General features: G+C 45.5%; 1 long non-coding RNA gene across 1 annotated transcript; it reads right to left on the reverse strand.

The window, feature by feature from the left end:
- Nucleotides 1-343: 343 nt before the first annotated feature.
- On the reverse strand, nt 344-13,850 carry LOC143792998 (uncharacterized). Its single transcript, XR_013220024.1, has 3 exons — nt 13,506-13,850; nt 3,498-3,579; nt 344-506 (listed from the first exon to the last, which is right to left on the reverse strand). It is a non-coding gene; the product is annotated as an uncharacterized LOC143792998 (long non-coding RNA).
- Nucleotides 13,851-14,513: the final 663 nt, after the last annotated feature.

Genomic DNA, 14,513 nt, shown 5'->3' on the forward strand with positions numbered 1-14,513 from the left:
ATGGGTACATTTATTTTTCCACAGAAATAATCTCAACTTTTCTATTGTGTGGGGGGCTCACCTGCATATCCGAATCATTTGTTAGTGCATCGTTATATGTGCTGGGGTTTAAAGGGAACCTGTCAAGTCCAGAAATGCTATTTAGGCTACAGTCACATGTTCAGTATTTGGTCAGTATGAATGTGGCCTTAAAGGGAACCTGTCACCAGTTTTGTGACATAGCAACTAAAAACATTGTCTTACTCAGCGTCTGCTATGCATTCCCTACATCCTTATAGAACCCCCTGACTCCCCTTGAATATTTACGAAAACGTTTTTTAATTTCTCCTGCGCTGAATGGCAATCTTCTCAGTCTGGTCCAATGAGCGTGGTTTCGGGCCTCTACATCACTCCCATCGGCTGTTGCTCGCTGTCCTACTTCATGGATCACGCCTATTGCACTGTGCGACATCTTGGGCCTGCTCAGAAATATTACATTTCGCACTTATGTAATATGCTTTGCCCAACTGCGGGAAGAGTCAAAAAACAAAAGTGTCATGTGCCGACACACGTACTTCCGGCTCATGTACCAGAACTACGTTTGCCAGCGCAGCTACTTTTTGGAACACGAGTCACTACGGACTGATGATTTTCTGATAAGATGAGCCATAAAGCAACCAACAAAATTATTGCCTTCAAGCACATGATTTATATTATCCTTAGAAATAATGATTTAGGCTCATTCACAAGTCAGTTCTTGTCATTCGAGTTCTAGCTTTCTTTTCCATGGATAGAACCTGTACCTAATATACTCTAGGTCAGTGTTCCCCAACTCCGGTCCTTAAGAGCCACCAACAGGTCATGTTTTCAGGATTTCCTTAGTATTGCACAGATGATGGAATTATTGCCTGTGCAGGTGATGCAATTATCACCTGTGCAATACTAAGGAAATACTAAAAACATGACCTGTTGGTGGCTCTTGAGGACCGGACTTGGAGAACATTGATCTAGGGAGTTGCTGAAATGTCCGTGTATTTTTGCAGGCTGAATGGAAACATATCTGTTTTTGATCCGAGTTTCACATCAAACTCACCAATGCAAGTCTATGGGTCCATGAAAAAAATTGGCCTGCACTCAGATGCCATCTGTGTGGGGTCTGCTTTTCATGGACTGTTTGATAAGAGAAGCTGGAGAACCATTTATCAGTTGTTTTCGTTGAAAAAAAAACTGATTAAACTCTGATGGTAAAAACAGACTCTGACCAAACTCTAATGACACTCTGATAAGAAACACTGATAAAACTCAAACCATTGTTCATGTAGGAGAAAAACACTGATGTCTGAATGTGCCCTTGAACAAGCAACTTATTCCTTGTTCCATTATTAGTGATATAATGATGGTGACGACAGAGTAGTCCAACTCTCATCCTGGTTAGTAACAACACCAAAACAGATATACAGTAAAATACAACAAATGGCGAACTAAAAAGACCTATGTGACAAAGTCACTGGTAAAGTACTGGAAGGGAGATATGTGTCACTACGCTTAATAGCGTCAGTGATATAGAACCCAGAACATTTTCCTCTAGCACACTACGTGTTGTAAGGATTAACCCAAGTTTGCATAAATAGGCTGGTTTTTATCTGGACATCCATAGAGTCGGTGGGAGGATGTCCACCTTATCTCCACCTGAAGAGCCGGTACCGTCGGGTGCTGACAAGACCTGTGTGATGTCACAGTCATGTGTTCCATCACATGGGGGAGGAGTCTCATGGTGTGGGGCGGGGCTTAAATAGCTGGGCTCCAGTCTTTGTTCAGCAAGACTGGCGAGTGGACCTCCAGTGGTTTTGTGGCCTAAGAGGGAAAGACTGAACCTGTCTTGCTCTAGAGCGGGCTGCTACCCACAAACATATGGACTCTGTTACAGCATTTTGTTTTCTTTGCTGTTTTTCTGTTTTTGCCTGAAGGTCTGTGTTTACTTTTTCCTTCTTGTTGGTTTATATTACCATATAATAAACCAACCAAAGAATTAAAGAGACAGTGTTCCTGTTTTCTACCTCCGTGTATCGCCAAGTGAGTTAAACTACCACCCCAGATAGGCAGCATTGGACTGAGGTGTCTGGGGCCCACAGGAGGAATTGACTTCAGGGGACCACACTACAACTATATGCATATACCTGTTAGCCGTTAGCCCCGTTATAGTAGAGCATCGACTGTAAAACACAGGCGGCTCCTGCGCATCTGCTGTGTGCACACCATAACTAGGATGTACAATTATGGTAGCTTGTATTAAAGGGGTTCTTTGGTTAACACCTTCACCTTGGGATTTTCCATCATAAGAGCTGTCACGTGCCTGAAAAGATGGGGAGGTGACCTATGACATATAGGTACATCATAGGTCATAAAGAGGTAAAAACACACCCATAGGTGATAACTTTTTGATCATTTCAGTCCGACCATTGGAAACCGCACTGATCGGTAGAATTGGGAAGTTCTATCCCTGACAGGACACTTTTATCCCCATTTTAAAATTGAGCGGCAGATGGGATGTCTGACCACAGCTCCATTCATTCTCTTTAGGGCTTCCAGAAAAAAACAAGCGCAGCACTCGCAGCCATTGAGGAAATAAATGGGTCAGTGGTCAAGTTGCACATGTTGCTCCAGTCTAATGCGGATAAATGTGCCACAATCTACTGAACTGTGTGGGTCCTAGTAGTCAGAGCACCACCAATCAATAAGTTATCACTTATCCTGCAGACAGGTGATTACTTGTTTTCATCATTGAACCCCTGTAAGTGCATCTTGCTCTAAGTATTTATTCGCTAATGCAAATAAAGAATCTTCTCCAAATTAATATTAGAGAGAACAATTGACCGCTAGAACACAACACAATCCACTATTCCAAGACCAATAATACCACATACAAGGGAGAAACACCACCACACCATGACCAGACCACATATTACCAGCATAAAGTGACCAAATAATTCCACATATAAGGAAGAACTACTGCTATACTGTGACCAGACCACATATTACCACCACATAGTGACCGAATAATACGACATACCGCATAAGGCAGAAATACCGCCACACTGTGACCAGACCAGATATTACCAGCATATAGCAACCAAAAAATTTTAAAACAAGCGAAAAATACCACCACACCATGACAGGACTACATATTACCCGCACATAGTGACCGAATAATACCACATACTGTACGAGGGAGAAATACCACCACATTGTGACCAGACCACATATTACCAGCATATTGAGACCAAATAATTCCAAAGGAGGGAGAAATACCACTACACCATGGCCAGCCCACATCGTGACTGAATAATACCACATTCAGGGATAAATACTGCTACACCATAACTGGACCACATATTACAACATAGTGACCGAATATAACAATACTGATCATTATACAGTACACAGTTATGTTATACACAGGAGCTCTGTGTATAGTATATAGCATATAGTGTAAGTGTACAGGTAACACACTGATTTACCAGTGACATCTGTATTTGAAGTCCATCATCTTTGATTTTCTTCTTCATCTGGCACAGACCGCCATCCAGCCAGCCCTCATATCTGCAGAAAATAACACACAGTTATCAATAGCAAATCTCTTCTAGAGCACATTCCCCACTTATTCTCTGACTTATACATTATGCCAGATGAAGAAAAAAGGCGACATAGTGCTGCCCTGCACAGTAACAGGACCTCCCTCTTGTTCTCCCCATAAAAAATAGTTTTCTGAAAAGTAAATGATATTACACCAGTAATGTTCCCAAATTGGAATTGGCCCCTACAGTATTTATGCCCGTCCACTTGCCACCATAACCTAATAATGTATGTTCTTCATTTTGACCTCCATACAGTAATTCAGTCCCTTAACCTGGCCCTTTTAATTTATAATGTCCCCCATCTTGGATCCCTATGTTCCCCATCTTAGGCCTCAATGTCAAAGGTTCTGGACCCTGTTTACTTGGTGCTGGCCCCTATGTCTCTTGTGCTGGCCCCATGTCCCGTGTGAGGGCCTTATGTCTCTGGTCCTGCCCCATGTCCCTTGTGAGGGCCTTATGTCCCTGGTCCTGCCCCATGTCCCTTGTGCTGCCTCCAAGTCCCATGTGCTGGCCCTTGTGTCCCTTGCGCTGGCCCCTAGTGCTGGCCCCTATGTCCCTTGTGCTGACCCCATGTCCCTGGTCCTGGCTCCTTGTCCCTTGTGCTGGCCCCATGTCCCTTATGAGGGCCTTATGTCCCTGATCCTGCCCCATGTCCCTTGTGCTGCCTCCAAGTCCCATGTGCTGGCCCCTATGTCCGTTGTGCTGGTCCCTAGTGCTGGCCCCAATGTCCCTTGTGCTGACCCCATGACCCTGGTCCTGGCTCCATGTCCCTTGGGCTGGCCCCATGTCCCTGGTCTTGCCCCCACATCATGCCAGTGTGGCGCCCCAGGGTCCTGGTCATCACAGTAGCATTGCTTTCCTCATGTGGAGAGTGATGTTACACTTGAAGGTAAGAAGGGATAACTGCAGCCAGGTACCACAAACATGCAACACATTCACACTCCAGGCCACAGGGGGGAGCTTTTGATCCTACTTGCTAGGTGACTCATATATATATATATATATATATATATATATATATATATATCTAGTAGTCTGTAGGGAGGTTAGTTCAGTCTTGCCAGGAAACAGACTGGATCAGTCTGAGGCAGAGGAAGGTTTTACGGAGCTGTGCAGCCACAGTGCAGCAGTTCCTGGAAAGAGACATTTACAAGGCTGAATTGATTGCAGCGAACGTGCAGGAGAGCAAAGCACAGGAGAAGATATCAGGGGGAGACCAGCCCCGAGCAGGCTGCCTCCTTCTGAGGCGCAGAGACCGGTAGCCAGAACACCTAGGTTGTAAGGACCTCTATGACTTACATCAGAGACCGGCAGGACAGCTGAGCTTTAAGTTACCTGTCCGACCTAACACCCAGGAGGCACAGTGGCACCCCTCAGAGGCCGACGCGTGCTAGAGTCCCTATAAACAGCCTCAAGCCACCAGTCATACGGGTTATGTCCTATCTTATCCGGGGGACAGAGAAAGAGAGATAACATCTGTGAGGACCTTATGTGAAGCTTTAAGGAACTACACCAGTAGTAGCAGTAAGGAACTACACCACCACGGCGCTAGAGGAAGGCTTTTGATTTCCACCTGGGTAAGCGGACTCCTAAGTTGCCTTAAAGCCGGTCGGACCCTGCCTGCCCTGTGATCTGGTACCCTGGACTGTGGATGCTGAAGACTTCAGTAAACCAAGGTAAAGAGACTGCAACCTTGTGTCCTCGTTCTTTACTGCACTCCTCACCATCTTTAACCTATACCACGGGAGCCCTGGGGATACACTTCACCTGTGGGAAGTTATACCATCTAGCTGCCTTAACATCACTCCAGAGGACCCCTTAAAGCAGCGTCGGTCCCCTTTGACCGAACACCACAGGTGGCATCACGAACATAAACTTTATTCCCTTTAAAGACCTTCCCCTTTAACGTTGATGCCCAGGGACACGGACCGGGTCGCCACCGTGACATCCCCCTGTGAACCGCAGGACCCGGTACCGAGTACCTCACGGCCCTGTGGGCACGTCACCACATCTACAGAAGAAAAATAGAAAAAAAGATTCTTCTTACCTGCCTGCGCTCCCAACTCCACCCAGCGTTCACTTCCCCAGATCTGGCACGGTCCACTTAAAATGGCCGCTGACCTATCAGAGTCTAGCAGCTGACGTCAGTGCGCCCATTGAGCTGTAATGTGCTGGGAAACAATTATCAGTGTACTAGATGGTGGCCCGATTCTAACGCATCGTGTATTCTAGAATATGCATGTCCACATAGTATATTGCCCAGCCACGTAGTATATTGCCCAGTTACGTAGTATATTGCACTGCAACGAAGTGTACAGCACAGAGCCACATAGTATACAGACTTAAAATAAAAAATAAACATATACTCACCTTCCGAAGGTCCGTTGAAGTCCTGGCCCTGTGTGCGGTGCACGCGGCAGCTTCCGGTCCCAGGGTTGGTATGAGCGCAGGACCTGTGATGACGTCGCGGTCACATGACCATGACATCATGGCAGGTCCTTCTCGCATACCATCCTTGGCACCGGAACCTGCCGCTTGCATGGAGCGGTCACCGGAGCGTCGCGAGGAGCGGGAAAGGCGGCAGAAGGTGAGTATATAATGATTTTTTATTTTTTAATTATTTTTAACATTAGATCTATTTACTATTGATGCTGCATAGGCAACATCAATAGTAAAAAGTTGGTCACACAGGGTTAATAGAAGCGTTAATGGAGTGCGTTACACCGCGGCATAACACGGTCCGTTAGCGCTGCCATTAACCCTGTGTGAGCGCTGACTGGAAGGGATTATGGAGCGGGCACTGACTGCGGGGAGGAAGGAGCGGCCATTTTGGCGCCGGACTGTGCCTGTCGCTGATTGGTCGTGGCTGTTTTGCCGCAACCAATCAGCGAGTTGGATTTCCGTGACAGAGGCCGCGACCAATTAATATCCGTGACAGACAGAAGGACAGACAGACGGAAGTACCCCTTAGACAATTATATAGTAGATTAGAAATATAATATAATATATCAAAATATAGGAATATAAAGGAAGATGTCAGATGGATTTTGGGGTGGGCATGCAACGAAACTTCAAAATAACATAATGGAGCTGAGAAATCGATCAGCACATGCGCCTCCCTGGCATTTGACCTGTCAATCATAGACCAGATGCAAGTTAGGGTACAGATAATCCTCAGGCAGGAAAAAAAAAAGTGTTAGGCTATGTGCACACGTAGGAAAAGAGGTGCAGAATTTTCTGCACAAAATCCGCATCTCCTGGCAGAATCCGCAGCTGCGGATTTACCGCAGTTTTTATGCGGATTTTGTGCCGTTTCTATGCAGAATTGATGCCAATTTTGTGCAGATTTTGCCACTGCAGATTTTTTACATGGAGGGGCGCAGAAACGCTGCAGATCCGCACAAAAGAAGTGACATGCACTTCTTTGAAATCCGCAGCAATTCTGCACTGATTTTTCCGCACAGCATTTTTTTTATCCCATTGACTTACATTGTACTGTACAATCCGCTGCGGATCCGCAGCAAATCCGCATCTTGTGCACATAGCCTAACATCCTGGCTCTCTGCACTTGCAACTCATTAGCCAGAGCGAGTGCTCTATAAATGCTGCCTTTGTGTGTTTGGCTGCAGAGCATGCAATGGCCTCTAGCTTTTGCCTCTGTCTCCTTTCTTCTGATGCCACTCACTACACTAATTCACCCGGAAAAAGCAGTGAGCGGCCTTTGTAAGGAAACCTAACATGAGATTTTCATGAATTCTGCCCCATGGCTCAATATCTTGACATTTTCTCTACTTCGTAATGCATAAAAGAAAGTCATACACCAATAAAAAATGTAAAACATGAGTCATGAAGTATTGATGGTGAAATCACTTAAAGGGAACCTGTCACTAGCAAAAATGCTATTGGAACGCCCGCCAGGGCTGTGGGGTACTCTGCACCAGGTCCGGTACTTAAAGGGATGTGTCATGTGGTGGCGACCTGGTCCGTGGCCCTGGGCGCCCATGTTAAAGGAACTGTCTTTAAAGGGGTTTGTGAAACAAAGTTCGTGATGCCTCCTGTGGTACTCGGTCAGGGGTGACAGACGCTACTTAAAGGGGTCCTCTGGGGTGATGTTATGGCAGCAGGAATGGTATGGCTTCCCACAGGTGAAGCTGGGTCTCCAGGGCTCCCGGTGTGGTTGGCAAGGATGGTGTGGCGCTGGAAAATAAATGGACGACACAGGGTTGCAGTCTCTTTACCTGGTTTACTGATGAATTCAGGCAGCCACAGTCCAGTGTACCTGTACACAGGTATAGGTAAGGTCCAGCCGGCTTGGAAGCGAATCTGGAATCCCCCTTTATCAGGTGGGGTTGGAAATCTTCTCTCTAGCGCTGCGTTGTAGTCCCTTGCTGCCTTAGGCCTCACACAAGGTCCTCACGTTTCGCGCTGTCCCCCTATAGGTAGGACACTACCCGTACAACAGGTAGCTTGAGCCTTTTTACAAAATCTCTATCACGATCCAGGCTCAATCTGCTACTGTGTCCTCAGGTGTTAATGGTGGACAGGTAACTTGCAATCTGCTGTCTGCCGGTTTCTGCCATGGGGCATAGAGTTACCCCCACAACCTCGGTCTTCCGGCTACCGATATCTGCGCTCAGCTTGGAGGAAGCCCAGTCTCAGCATTTCTCTCCAGCTCTCAACTCTCCTTTGCTTCTTTTCCTCCTTCACGCTCTCTACAGCTTGTTCCATCCTTTTCTCTCTCCTTTCCAGGAGCTGCAGCACTTCACGTGGCTGCACGGCCCCTCATTCTTCCTGAATCTCTCTGTCTCTCTCACAGACTGACTCCTCACTCCTCTGTTACAGACTCCTCTAACTTCCCTTCCAGCCAGAATATATATAGGGGAGCCACCCACAAACTGGATCAGAGCTCCCCCTTCTGGCCTGGAGTAAGAACATGTTGCATGTTTGTGAATACCTGCTAAAGGGATCCTTCCTCGCTTTCAAGCATGACATCACTCTTCCCATGAGGAAAGCAATGCCAATGTAACAACCAGGAACCTGGGGTGTTACACTATTAACTTGCAGATATGGGCTTAATGGGCAGATTAATAGTGTTACTAACCTGTCCGGCGTCTGCAATTAGCCAAACGCTCCAGAGAGAAAATGAACTTTATTCTCTCTGGCAACTTTCGGTTTCAGTCAAGGAGGTGGCGCTGACACAGGGTCAGTCACCTCTCTGAGAATACAGAGCGGCTGCTGCTGTAATCGTGTCCCCTATGACTGAGAGCCGGTCACAATGCAGAGCCAATGTCAATCAGGGCCAGGGGCGTGGTTCCAGCAGTAGTTCCACTCTGTATTCTAAGGGTATGTGTCCACGTTCAGGATGGCCGGCGCTTTGGATGGAGAGGAAAACCCGCCCCCTTCTGTAGACGCGGTGAATCATTGCACCCCACACATAGGTAGGGCCCTGTGTTTTACTTTGCGGTGGCGCAGCGTCGCCGCAAGGTAAACGGACATGCTGCATTCTAAAAAGACGATCCACATGTCCGAAAACGCAGGGCCGCCGGGTGCGTGTTTGCACGCATAGTGGAGACGGGATTTCATAAAATCCCTTCCACTATGCTGTAATATCTGGACGCTGCAGATTGAACGCTGCGGCTCTACGCAGCGTTCAATCCGCAGCTATTCCAGATGTAATACGGCCCGTGGACACATACCCTAAGAGTGATGACTGAACCCGCGCTGGTGCTGCCTCCTAGACTGAAGCCAAATGTTGCCAGGGAGAACAAAGTTCATTTTCTCCTCGGAGCATTCGGCTATTAAGCCCATATCTTCAAGTTAATAGCGTTTTTGCTGGTGATAAGTTCCCTTTAAACTACACCTGTTTTGAATAATCGAGAACAAATATTTTAACCTTTTGATTGAAAAACAATACCTAATCCAAACAGGGCTATGAATCTCAAACGCCTTACCCTGGTGACAATTACAATTTGAGAGAATATGAAGGAGTGGTCTTCTGGCAGGGGAACATCATTGCCATGGTAAGGTTAGATCCCCGTTAGATTTGACGTAAGTATAAAGTTCTTGGAATGACAATCAGTGCACAGATTCCAGAACTAGAACTGCCTGTGGCATTCCTCATTTTACATATCTGGGAACAAAAATGACTGAATGTTGGCGTCCAACTACCTGCTGCCTTAATTGCTCTTCACATTTTGGGACGATCATTGGCTTGTGAAGATAATTAGAGACCCCTGCTATGCAATCTAAGCTGAGAATCTTAAAGCTAATTAAAATGAAACTCTGCACATATGCAGACGGCTGATAAAAGTATGCTGCGCTTTATCTGGATCATGGAACTACAAAGCAAAGCGCGGATATCAAATAGGCTTTATACATAGTTTTATTCAGCAACTATGAAAAACCTAATTCAATTAAATAAGGACGTATTTCCCCATTGTTTCCCTGTTATACGTGTAATCTGGATGAGGAGCGTGAAGAAAATGACACTTTTCTATGTGTTTTGCCAAATGAGTCTCATCGTTGGCTTAGATCTGTCTTATTGGTAAATGAGCAGATATCGCTATTAATCTTACTTAACATATTGTTTATACTGCACATTTACATTTCTCTTTATACATTAAGCTTTTTGCAAGTCAACAATGCTGACAGTAATCTTACTTTTAGGAAGCCGATAGAAAATCATTAATGTTATTAATATGAGCTTGTCAAGTCAATTCTGTCTCTTGGTGGTTATATGAATAGTGTTTCTGCAGAGCAGTTGGGTTTGTATTTAGGCTTCTCAATGGGGTGTTCATGGTTTCTGAGGTACTGGGGCTTTATGAAAGTAAAAAATGCTATCTATTGTTTCCTATACTTGGAACTCAATATGTCAACTTCCAACTATTCAGAGTAGTATTTCTACATTTTCAAAATTCTTTAGGTTTTCAGCCAAACCAGAGACACTCATGTGGTCATAGTTGCTTCATAACATCTATTTTAATTATATTTTTCCCAAAAAAGAATCGGGACACTTCCTATCAGCTGGTTCTGACAAAGAAAATTAGTGTTGTTCTTCGAAAACAACTGATACACCTTATTTATTATCTTTAAAGGGTAGTCCAGATTTAGCACCAAAGTCTGTAGTCACTCTATGTGCTTACAGCCTTGTGAATCTTCACAAACCACATAGCATGTGCAGATATGTTTCTATGATGCCAGTGGCAAGACTGGGCAGTCATGTGACTTCAGGTATGTGATATGGACTAGTATTCACTTGTATTGAGCATGGCCGAGCACGTCTAGTCAGAATGCGGCCAGGAGTATGTTTTAGGAGGTGGACCAACTGCCGTGTTCCCGACTGAAGACATCAATGATATTGTGGTATAGAATATGTAGTATGTGAATGTTTTGTTCCTGATGTGTGTTCTTGTGGTAACAAGTGTTACATTTCCTTGTGGAAAATGCAGTACTAACCAACAGCTATAAGATGTTGCTGTGTCTCTCTTTGCTTTTGCACAGAGCTGGGTGAAAGGTGACGTCTGCCAAGAGACAGACAGTGGAACAGAGACAGTTATGACAGGATTAAGTGTAGGCCGGCCCAGGTTAGGGAGCAGGAGTGGGGATTGTGGGTTAGAAACAAGAACAGAAACTTGGCTAATTAGGTAGAGAAGAAAGGAGTAGGAGTTTTTAGTAAGCAAGAAGAAAAGACGAATGTGTGTGGAAAATGTCTGTTATCAGGAGCAACAGGGACCATTCAAAACAGTTTTACTCAAAAGGCCAATCTGTGGATTCTGACCTTTTCAGCTGCAACGCAGCATTGAATGTGCCGGAACTGGGGACAGCCTTATATGCAAGGTGGATCCTGGAGAGTCAGATAGTAGGGCAGTAAGGTGGAAGCAGAAACTCCCTTACATCAAGGTTCCAACGGTAGTTTCCATTAGGGCTGAGCATCACTAATAGCTCATAGTGTGGGAACGGTTTCTGGGTCCGCACCACTGTGAGAGTGCCATTGCCGGTAAAAGATCAACATGTCAATCGTGTCACCTGCTACTCCCTGTATTTGAAGTTGTCTAAAAGTAAAGTGGACTTTATGTTTTTAAAGCGGTATTGTGTCTCATTCGGAGGACCAAAAGAGTTAGGAAGAATGTACGGGACTAAGAATAACCACCGCATCACACCACTGCAATCCACACATGCCCAAGGACCCAAAGGTTCTCCAATGGCTCTAGTGGGCCGGAGTCACAGTGACACTTTCCAATGACTACCACTCTGCACCCCATTACATATGGATATTGCATACTTGTGGTCACATGACTGTCCACTCCCAGCGCCACCACCAGAGAATCCTAAATCTTGTCAGCACATGATGTGAGGATTCACAAATGTGCAGTTACATAGCAGGACTACAGACGTTTTGTGTCAAATCTGGACAACCTCTTTAATTCTGTTTTTACTTAAAAGGGAACTGTACATTCTACAAAATTTTCTTAAATCAATAGCACATGCAAATATAACTAACTTTGCAATTTCTATAATCAGAGAATGCTGATTTTTTTTTCTTCACTCATGAACCACTTTTTTCCCGCCCCCGATCTTCCAAACTTGCCATCTACTCTGGAAAAATAAAGCTCAACTTCATTTTGTTTAAGACAAGATGGACTGAAGCACAGCAAGGTGTCAGATTTCTCAGTTTATTATAATCCATGGAGAGGAAGGGAGAAGCAGAGTGAGAAAACAGATAGGAGGATTGTGCTGAGCTTTCTAACTAGTATTTTCCCTCAACAGAGCTGCATTCACATCTACACTGCCCAGGACTACTGTATAATTTCCTTTAATCTGCTGCAACTCCTCTATATGTGCTAAAGGATAAAGAGATGAGACCTATTCTTTTGTGATCTGTTGTGTATGGGAGAGATCGTAGCAGCTAGTCTCCTTCAGATTCAATTTCTCATTTGCACGCACGCAACCTTCGATCATCTCATGATCTCCTTCTCTACTCCTCTCTCATCTCTTCCTCCCACAACTGCATCCAAGACTTCTCCGATGTTTCCCCTATACTCTGGAACTTTCTACCCCAACACATCAGGCTCTCACCTACCACGGAAACCTTCAAAAGGAACCTGAAGACCCACCTCTTCCGACAAGCCTACAACCTGCAGTGATCCCCAGTCTACTGAACCGCCACATGACCAGCTCTACCCTCACCTAGTGTATCCTCACCCATCCCCTGTAGACTGAGTCCTCGCGGGCAGGGTCCTCTCTCCTCCTGTACTTGTATGTGCCTTGTTTTACTCATGTTTATTGTACTTGTCTATATTTGCCCCGTTCACATGTAAAGCGCCATGGAATAAATGGCGCTATAAAAATGAATAATAATAATAATTTCCCAGAATCAGTTTTCTCATGTTTGTTCTTCAGGCGCGCACCACTCCTCTGCATCCTAACTTAGTGCACTTCTGAAGATTGACAGTTAGGCCAGCAGGATGGCTGAGCCACTGGTGTTAAATGTGCACTCTCCAATGCAGCTAGCAGAGATAGCTTTGCCTTTGCATCATTGGAGAAGAGCATAGGCTCTGAAGCTATTTTGATCCTTAAATAAGTTGTAAAGTTGTTTCTACAAGCACCATGCAATTTTAACCATTTACGAACATGTGACAACTTGTAAGAGAAAGTGCCAATGTAAGTGAGTGGAGAACCTGCCCACAATCTGCCTTGAAGATTTGATCATTATATAATGCATTGTGAGGTGTTGAAATGTTGTTTGTTTATTTTATACCCAGCAAGAGTGAGTTAGATATGGTTAACAGTTGGGGAACAACATACGACGGGAAGAGTTGCAGTTTCCTGTTTGTTGGCAAAGACAGTACCTGAGCAGTAACAGACCTAAGGTCTAGATGCTTGCAGACTTACATAGTAACGATGTTATGTGTGAAGAGAATCATTCATATATCAGATGCATTCTGAAGGGAAGCAAAAGATTAAGTAGCAGCAGGATTCCGGCGTTCAGGCAGAGCGCCTAGTGAAGACAAAGGAAAGGACAAGGTATTTATTCCAGACCAGGAGGCCTAAGTAAATGGATGGAAGATCATTCAGGTGACCAGCAGGACGACATCCTACAGAAAACTGGCAGAAGGAAAGATTGTTAATTTCAGATAATACAGTCATAAGCAAACAATTATCTGTGCTAGAGTGTTGCCATACTGGGACAAGAGTTCTCTGACAGGAAGCTGAACATGCAGTTCCACAGCAAAGAGCTTCTAAAGGCCCCGTCTCACATAGCGATTTACCAACGATCACGACCAGCGATATGACCTGGCCGTGATCGTTGGTAAGTCGCTGTGTGGTCGCTGGGGAGCTGTCACACAGACAGCTCTCTCCAGCGACCAACGATCAGGGGAACGACTTCGGCATCGTTGAAACTGTCTTCAACGATGCCGAAGTCCCCCTGCAGCACCCGGGTAACCAGGGTAAACATCGGGTTACTAAGCGCAGGGCCGCGCTTAGTAACCCGATGTTTACCCTGGTTACCAAAAAAAACAAACAGTACATACTCGCCTTTCGGTGTCCAGGTCCCTTGCCGTCTGCTTCCTGCTCTCTGACTGAGCCGCCGTACAGCGAGAGCAGAGCGCAGCGGTGACGTCACTGCTGTGCTCTCACTTCTCACTGTACGGCCGGCAGTCAGTGAGAGCAGGAAGCAGACGGCAAGGGACCTGACGGACATCAGAAGGCGAGTATGTACTGTTTGTTTTTTTTTACATTTACGCTGGTAACCAGGGTAAACATCGGGTTACTAAGCGCGGCCCTGCGCTTAGTAACCCGATGTTTACCCTGGTTACCAGTGAAGACATCGCTGGATCGGTGTCACACACACCGATTCAGCGATGTCAGCGGGGCCTCAACGACCAAAAAAAGGTCCAG

This window comes from Ranitomeya variabilis, chromosome 1, assembly GCF_051348905.1.
Source record: "Ranitomeya variabilis isolate aRanVar5 chromosome 1, aRanVar5.hap1, whole genome shotgun sequence".
Classification (NCBI taxonomy): Eukaryota; Metazoa; Chordata; class Amphibia; order Anura; family Dendrobatidae; genus Ranitomeya; species Ranitomeya variabilis.